Source organism: Tupaia chinensis, unplaced genomic scaffold (genome assembly GCF_000334495.1).
Source record: "Tupaia chinensis unplaced genomic scaffold, TupChi_1.0 Scaffold000225_1, whole genome shotgun sequence".
In the NCBI taxonomy this organism is placed as follows: Eukaryota; Metazoa; Chordata; class Mammalia; order Scandentia; family Tupaiidae; genus Tupaia; species Tupaia belangeri.
The window spans coordinates 4502999-4511654 of record NW_006159700.1 but is presented as its reverse complement, the minus strand read 5'-3'; the positions used below and the strand labels follow the sequence as shown (position 1 = coordinate 4511654).

At 36.3% G+C, this 8656-nt stretch overlaps 1 pseudogene; it reads right to left on the bottom strand.

The window, feature by feature from the left end:
* Window positions 1–8294: 8294 nt before the first annotated feature.
* LOC102502489 (keratin, type I cytoskeletal 19 pseudogene) overlaps window positions 8295–8656 on the bottom strand; it is a 1241-nt pseudogene continuing 879 nt past the window's right edge.

Sequence of the window (8656 nt, the reverse complement as noted above, 5' to 3'; positions counted from 1 at the left end):
ACAAAATAATCTTGAAGAAAAGAACAATACTGAAGATACCATACAACCTGCTTTCAAACTCTGCCATTGTTGGAAAAGGTATGATGTGCTTTTCTATGCAAAAATGCATCATAACTTTTCTGACAACCCAATACAAAGCTGTAGTAAACAAATACATACACATAGACCAATGGAACAGAATAGAAACCCCAAGTATAAATCTGTAAATCTATCCACTTATGGTCAATCGATTTTCTATAGAGGTGTCAGGAATACACAATGATTAAAAAGAAGAAGAAGAAGGAGGAGGGGGAGGAGGAGGAGGAAGAAAGAAAAGAAAAAGAAAAAGAAAAAGAAAAAGAAAAAATAAAGAAAAAGAAAAAGAAAAAGAAAAAACAGGCTGTTCACTAAATAGCATTGGGACAACTGACTGTCCTTGCAGAGGTATAAAATTAAATCACTATTTTACAGCATATACAAAAAGCAGCTCAAAATAAATGGAAGATTTAATGGCAAAATCCAAAACTGTGAAACTATAATAGAAAAAAATAGAAAACTCCATGATATCGGTCTAGGCAATGAATTTTTTGAATATGAATCCAAAATCATACACACACACACACAAAAAAAAAACAGAAAACAAAAACCAGCAAAAATAGATGAATGGGATTATATCAAATGAAACACTTTTGCATAGCAAAGAAAACCATCAACAGAATGAAGAGTCAACCTATAAAGGAGAAGTTTTATTTGTAGACCTTATATTTGATAAAACGTTGATATTCATAATATATACAGAACTCAAATAATTCAATAATAAGGAAACAAAGAATCCAACTTAAAATAATGGGCCTGAATAAACATTTCTCATAGGAAGGCAAACAAATAGCCAAAAAACTAAAAGAAAAAGTGCTCAACATCAGTATTCAGTAGAAAAATGAAACTAAAATTTTGTGGGTTTTTTTTTTTTTTTGAGAGAGATTTTTGGCTACATGGCTTGTGCACTCACCAGAGAGGGAGAGAGAGAAAGAGGGACAGAAAGCGAGAAATCTTCCCCCCGGGGGATGGCTACAATGCAATCCCTTCTCCTCCATTCTCCTTTTGGGTTTTTAGGCACACGCACACATATGTACCTGGCATGCGTTTTAAGCTGCCGGGTCCAGGACTCGACCACGATCAATTACATGGGAGTCCAGCAATGTAACTACCACGCCATCTGCTGGTCCCAGCTATATTTTAATATTTGATCAAAAAGTTGCTTTACTATAAATACAAAATTAAATTCCTGTATTGTTTGGCTTAGAAGAGAGTTCTAGTTTACTCAAAAGGATTCCAAACTTTTTGACATCATAACTCATAACAGTATCTTATTCTGTTATTGAATTGCTTACAGAAATATTTGAGACTAAGTGAATTAATTTGATTCATAATTCTGTCTACGTGGAGGTTCTAAAGGCATTACAAAACAGTAGAAGGCAGAGTTGCTGTCCATAAGTTACTCCCCGTTCTGGTCTCCTTTTCTTTCTTATAAGATTACCAGAACTCAGTCACACAGATCCCACACCAATTATCCCATTACACCAAAAAGGTCCTGCCCTAGGACACAAGAGAAAGAGAATGTTGTCCCTAAACACTTTTATAATACGACAAAGTACCAGCACATTATTTTGGGGGGCACATCCAAACCATAGCAAACAGTATTCTTGTTTTGTTTGTTTGTTAGGTTTTTGTCATAGGATGCAGACACTCACCAGAGGAGAAAGTGAGAAATCACCTCCCAGGATGGGGAGTAGGGATGGCAATGGTCATGCTGCATTCTCTTCTCCTTCATTCTCTTCCTGGAATTTTGGGCACGTGCATACATGTGCCAGGCATAATGTTCAAGCTGCTGGGTCGGGGACTCAAACCATGGTTAGCTGTGTGGGCATCCAATGCCTTAACCACCATGACACTTGCTGGCTCCAGTATTCTTATTTTGTTGTTGTTTTCTTAGTTCCATAGGTGTCATTAGGTCTCAAAGCCAAATACACATATCAATTTGGATCTGACAGTGAAAGTAAAAGAAAATTACACGTGTATATTAGATCGTCAGGAAAGTCATGAAGTATTTTTCTGTGTTTTCTTATGAAAAAAATGCATTGTGACTTTCTCAATGACCCAATATTAAAAAGTTTACTTTATTCATTGTTTTTATTTGCTTGCTTGTGTGTCTTTTCTATAATGTGGTTTATTTATTATTAATACTATTCATACAAGTTACATCACTCAGATTTTAAACAGTCACACGTTTCAGCTTTGAGTATAGTTAATTTGATTATTTACTTGTGATATTGTTATTATGTGTTTTCCCGACTGTACGCTGACTTTATTTTTTGGTCACCAAGTGTAAGTTTCAAAAGACAAAAAGCAATAGCTCAGAAGCAATAAGATATTTGACAAAGCATGCCTTCAGTTTTGACATCCTGGTGATATTAAAAAGAAAAAAAAATTGATGTGGGGATGCTTTAAAGTGCCCCTAGTTTTCAAATGTTATAATATCTATTATCATATGAGGAAAATCCCCAAAACAATAAAAATAATAGTCTCTCAAGATATAGCTACCTCTCTGAGAAAATACTTTTGCAGGAGTTGTGCACAATGCATCACTGTTAAATTTATTTTTCTTCACTTAAGTTATTTTTATGTATTTAATATATATTTTACTTCTACCTTAGTTTTATCACATAAAAAGCTATGGATGGGACCAGCAGGTGGTATAATAGTTACATCACTGGATTCCCATGTAGTAGGCCACAGTTCAAGTCCCAGACCCAGCAGCTTAAACTCACGCTGGGTGCGTGTACACCACGATCCCAAGAGGAGAATGGAGGAGAAGGGATTGTGGTGTAGCCATGCCTCCTGGAGGGTAATTTGTCACTTTCTGTCTCTTTGTCTTTGTTTCTCTCTCCAGTGAATGCACATGCCCCATAGCAAAAACTCTCTCTTAAAAAAAAAAAAATAGCTGTGGGGTACAGAAGTGAATTAGATAAAATTACTCTCCTAAAAAAATTCACAAAACCATGGGGAGAGCCAGACATTAAAATGAAGTGTTAAATGTATAAAAATAGTATGTAGAACGCAAAGTGTACAGAAAGGAGGAATGCATTGGGAAAAGTGAGGAAATGAAGATATATGTCATTACAATCTCTACAGAAATATAATCATAATCTTTATATATGATTTCACTAGAAGTGATACAATTTAAAAAAAATTTTGCTAGAGGATGCATGTACTCACTGGAGAAAGAGAGAGAGTGAGAAATCACCCCCTGGAGGAATGGCCATGCTGCAATCCTGTCTCCATTCTCCTCTCAGGATTTTGACCATGCATACACACACAACAGGTGTGTTTTCCAAGCTGCTACATCCAGGACTCGAACTGCATAACCAGTATATGGGATCCATCTGCCTTAACTTCCACACCACCTGCTGGCCCAAAACAGTATAAATATTGAAGCACCCAAACAATATGCTATGTTTGATTTATGCAAGAGACATTGTGTATTGCTATACCAAAATGGGGCATTAATAACAGAGACTAAGTTCGAGGATAAAAGGCCTAGAACTGTAGCATTGTTACTGTCTTCTTGAATCAGAATTCTTCCAATTTGAAGTAATAGAACCTATGAACACATAATCTTTACATAAAAGGAGAATTCATTTAGTCATGTAACTGAAACATCCAAAGCTAGCATCAGAAAAAAAAAAATTAGACAACATCATTTATTAAAGATAATATTTTAGCAATCTTATAAAATTGCTGAAAATTCCATTTATGTGCCAAGGGATTTAAGGGGATTAACCAACTTCCTCCTATGACTTCTTGTGGCTATATAAGACTAAGAGACAAGGAGGACACCACTCATTCCCTTTGTAACAGCAGTCATTGTTGAGAAAACCTGGGAGACCAGAAAAGCCATGCGCTGAGCATCTACTAATCTGCTTTCTTTCATTTCCTTTTCTGTCTGTATATTTTTTGAGATTATAGGTGTAGAATCTAATTTCCAGAAGGATTGGAATGTTCATTGGAAAGGGGTCAATTTCACAATGAGTTGGAATATTCATGGGAAATGCCCATTTTCATAATGTGTGAAAGTACCCTTTGGGATTAATTCACTTCTTGAGATGATTTGGGCTCAGAAGAAAACTGAATAAGAATGCATCAAATTAGTAAGATTTGTCTTAAGTTCAACTAACTAGTATCTTCCTTTTGCATCGCTTTTTTTCTGAATCAATAAAGGCTTCCCTATATTGCACAATTTGTGACTGATATTTGTAAATTTGTTAAGTGATTTAATGTGCAAAAGCCTTGTCATCCTAATAAGCTATAGGCCTTTATTATTTTCACTCAGCTTCTTCTACAAAGTTATTTATTTATTTATCAAATACATAGAGAACACAGTTTGAGTCAATGTGCTGATTGCTAAAGATACAGAAATAAAACACTATCTGTTACCACAAGTTTTAGATTAACTGTTTAAGGGTATTGTTAACCACAAGTTCATCCTAAACAAAGAATCTGATTATAACAAATTTACTGCAGTACAAAAAAGATATATAATTATTGTATAGACATGTAGATTTCAGAGAAAGAAAGAAATGCTATTCATGGTAGATAACAAAATTCTTAGGGTAGACTCACAGATCAGATGATTATTTACATCAAATCATTCTATAAATTGGGGTTTCCTTGAAAGAGGAGGAAAAAATAGCTCACTTCAAGGAGGTAGTTGCATGGCAACTTGCATGGCAGTTAAGGCTCTAGATTCCCACATTGCCAGCTATCATTCGAGTCCCAGATCTGGCAATTTGAAAATTATGCTGGTCACATGAGCGTGTGTACCTCAAATTACAAGAGAATGGAGGAGAAGGGATTGTGGTATGGCCATCCCCACTAGGGACGTAATTTCTCACATTTCCCCTCTTTTTCTGTCTCTGGTGGGCACACATGCCCTATAATAAAATAAATAAGTAAATAAAATAAATAACTCATTTCATTATCTACTTACTCTGAGTATGCCAATGATAATTTCCTTAGGTTATTTTTATCTAGGGAAAAGGATTTCCCTTAACTTTGAAAGCTATTTTTGCTGGTATAGAATGCAAGGTTGAGACAATTTTCTAACAGCAATACCAAGATGTCATTTCATTATACATAGGTTTTCCTCATTTTCATTAAGATATCATTTGTAAGTCTTTTATTTCTCTTTTAAATTTAATGTGCCTTCCCGTATCCATTTTTTTTTAAATGCATCTTGGTATTTCGTTTTTAGCCATTTCAATATATTGAATAGCCAGGAAAGTCATGATGATAGAAAAATATAGAAAAAGATGTCATTACATTTTAGACAACCCAATAACTGTTTTAAAATGTGGTTTTTTGTATTTATCCTGCATGAGTTCAAAAGTTTCTCAAATCAGTTTTGGAACATTTTCAACCATTATTGCCTCAGATTGCATTTTTCTCTGTGGTCCTTAAATCAGAGTGCTAATAAGGGTTAGGATTTGATAACAACTAAGAAAATATGACTTTCTTAACTGTTTTTAACCTCTATGCTATAACATATATTTTAGCTAAAAATACAAAATAACCTCCTCTAGGTCTATCTTTGATCAAAAAAATAAATTTTGCTAACATTTTTTCAAATATAATTTTATAAGATATTTTAAGGCATTTCAAACAATAAGAAATTCTGAGACACAATGTAATTTGCTATTTTTTTACATTTTATTTTATTTAAAATGAGTTTTTTTCCCCTACAAATTTTACTTTACTACAAAACATCTGCTATGTGTTTGCGTGCATGCATGTACATGTATTTATCTGCTCAATTTCTCCATTTCTGGAAATTTCACAGAACTAGAGTTTCCAATTTAAGCAGTGTTTTCTGACTTTGACGATGTTAGAATCTCTTCATCTAAATTTAAGAATTTTATGTATTGTATTAGAAGTCCTTTTCACAGTATTCCCAGTATCTTTTATTTTAAACCAATTCCCTTTTACTCAGAGGGTATTTTTAGCTATTTACCTTCTCATTATTTGATTCAGAGGTTTATAATAGACTTACTGGTTCTCTCACATACTATTTGTTTGCTTGCTTGCTTTTTAATCTGTCAGATGGCATGTGTGCGCACTGGAGAGAAACAGAGAAAAAGAAAGAGAGAAAGTGAGAGAGCATCTCCCATGGGGGCTGGCTATGGCAGAATTCCTTCTCCTCCATCTCTTCTTTCAGGATGTTGGGCATACACATATACACACATTTGGTATGTTTCTCAAATTGTCTGGTTCAGGGCTTGAACTGCACAGTTGGACATGTGGGATTCAGCCACTTTAACCATCACACCACAGACTGGATCTCACATACTATTTAATTATTTTAAATATAGAACACAGGGGAAAGCATGGTACTTATACCGCTATTTAAACAACAAAAATAATGCTGATAAAGAATAATCATTTGTCCTAAACTTTTTCAACACCAAGAAGCAAATAAACAATTATTGTACAACTAGAAAAACATAATGTTCAAAATATTTTCAAATTTCTTCTCAGTAATAATAGCAGTTTCTCAAGAATATAATGCTTTTTGGGGTATATTTACCCTCACATTTCATAGCTAGGATGAACTAATCTAATATAAAAATATTTTGTCAAATTTTAAGAGTATTTTTAATAAACTCCCAGGGTGAAATGAAGTATGATAAATGAAAATGAAAGTTTAAATATTTTGACAATTGAAAATGTGCAAGAATATTTTCCTATCAGAAACAAAATGACACAGTTTCGATTTAATTTAATTTGGAAAAGTGTAAATTATCTTACAAATTACCATAATTATCTGAATTCCTACAGGCAGTCTCTAATGTTTACTTATCTATGTTATCACAAATAATTGACTTCTCTGCCAAGATGCTTGGTGTTTAAAATATGGAGGACAACTAAAATAGTAGACTCTTTTGCAAGGTTTTTGCTATAGGGTGCGTGTACACTGAAGTACTATTTGTCTAAAGTTAGTATATTTTCTATTCATTCCAATCATGTTGTATAATCAAAATTAATTGATTTCAGCTGAGAGTATAATGAAGTTTGTATGTTTTTTTGTTTTTTGGTTTTTTTTTTTAGGGGGAGGGCATAAAGTTTTGTTTTGTTTGTTTTTAAAATTTTTGCCAGGGCCGGGGCCGGCAGGTGGTGTGGTGGTTAAGGACGCTGGACTCCCACATGGCTGACTGCAGTTCGAGTCCCGGACCTGGCGGCTTACTCTCTCTCTCTCTCTCTCTCTCACTTACTCTGTCTCTCCCTGGTCAAATTAAAATAAATAAATAAAGTTAAATAAAATAGTTTTTTTTAAAAAAAGAACAACAACAACAAAAAATAATTTTTGCCAGGGCCAGTCGGTGGTGTGGTAGTTAAGGTACAGGAGTCCCACATGGCTAAACATGGTTTGAGTCCCTGACCTGGCAGCTTGAAACTCACATTGGGCACATGTATATGCCTGCCTGAAATCCCAAAAGGAGAAAGGAGGAGAAGGAATTTTGGGGTGACTATCCCCCACAGAAGGTGCTTTCTTGCTTTCTTTCTCTTATCTCTCTAGCAGGTGAATGAGCCCTATAGCAAAACTCCCTCAAAAAATAAAAGGAATAAGTAGATGGTATAATGGTTACATTGATGGACACCCACATGGCTGACGTTGGTCCAAGTACCAGACCTGGAGGCTTGAAACTCACCTAGGGCACTTATGCATGAGTGCCCAAAATTCTGAGAGAAGAATGGAGGAAAAGGGATTGTGGCATGGCCATCCCCCACAGGCAGGGGGTGATTTCTTGCTTTCTGTCTCTCTGTATCTCTTTGTCTCTTCAGTGCTTCAGTGTGTACATGCACCCTATAGCAAAAACCTCCCCCCCCCACACACACACACAAAGGGAAGATTGCTGCCTTAGGGCACATGTGCTAACTGGAGACAGAGACAGTGAGCATGAACATGAGGCATCACACCGCAGGGGAGATGACCTTGCCTCAATCCCTTCTCCTCCATTTTCCTCTTGGGATTTTAGGCACTCTTATACACCCAGGTTGTGAGTTTCAAGCCAGCAGAACTGCACTCAAACTTGATCTGCCATGTGGATGCCAGAAGCTTAACTACTAGCCATCTGCTGGCATCAAGGCCATAAAGTTTTATTGTCAGGTGAGAGGAAGAGACAGGATATAGGTCCCTCCCCTCCAAGGCCCTACCTAGGGAATCCCTCTGTAGGAGAGCAGGAGCCCAGGAGCCTACCCACTCAGAGGCTCTTCGGGTGGGGGAGGTTGCTGTAGTGGACCTCCTGACCCAAGAGTAGGCTGTGGTAGGTGGTGATCTCCTGTTCCAGCTGTGATTTGATGTCTATGAACCATTGGTACTACTGCTTCTGCCACCATGGTGTCAGCACACAGCTGGGCTTTAATACTGCTGATCACTGCCTGGATCTGCACCAGCGGGGCTCCAAAGTAGCCTCCGTTGCTGCCAGCATACCTTCCCGGTTGACTTTCATGCTCAGCTGTGATTGCAGTTCAATCTCAAGACTGCGGAGGGTACGCTGCAGGTCAATAATCTCAGACTTGCTCATCTGGAGCTGCACACACACAGTGATGTGGCCAGAGACCT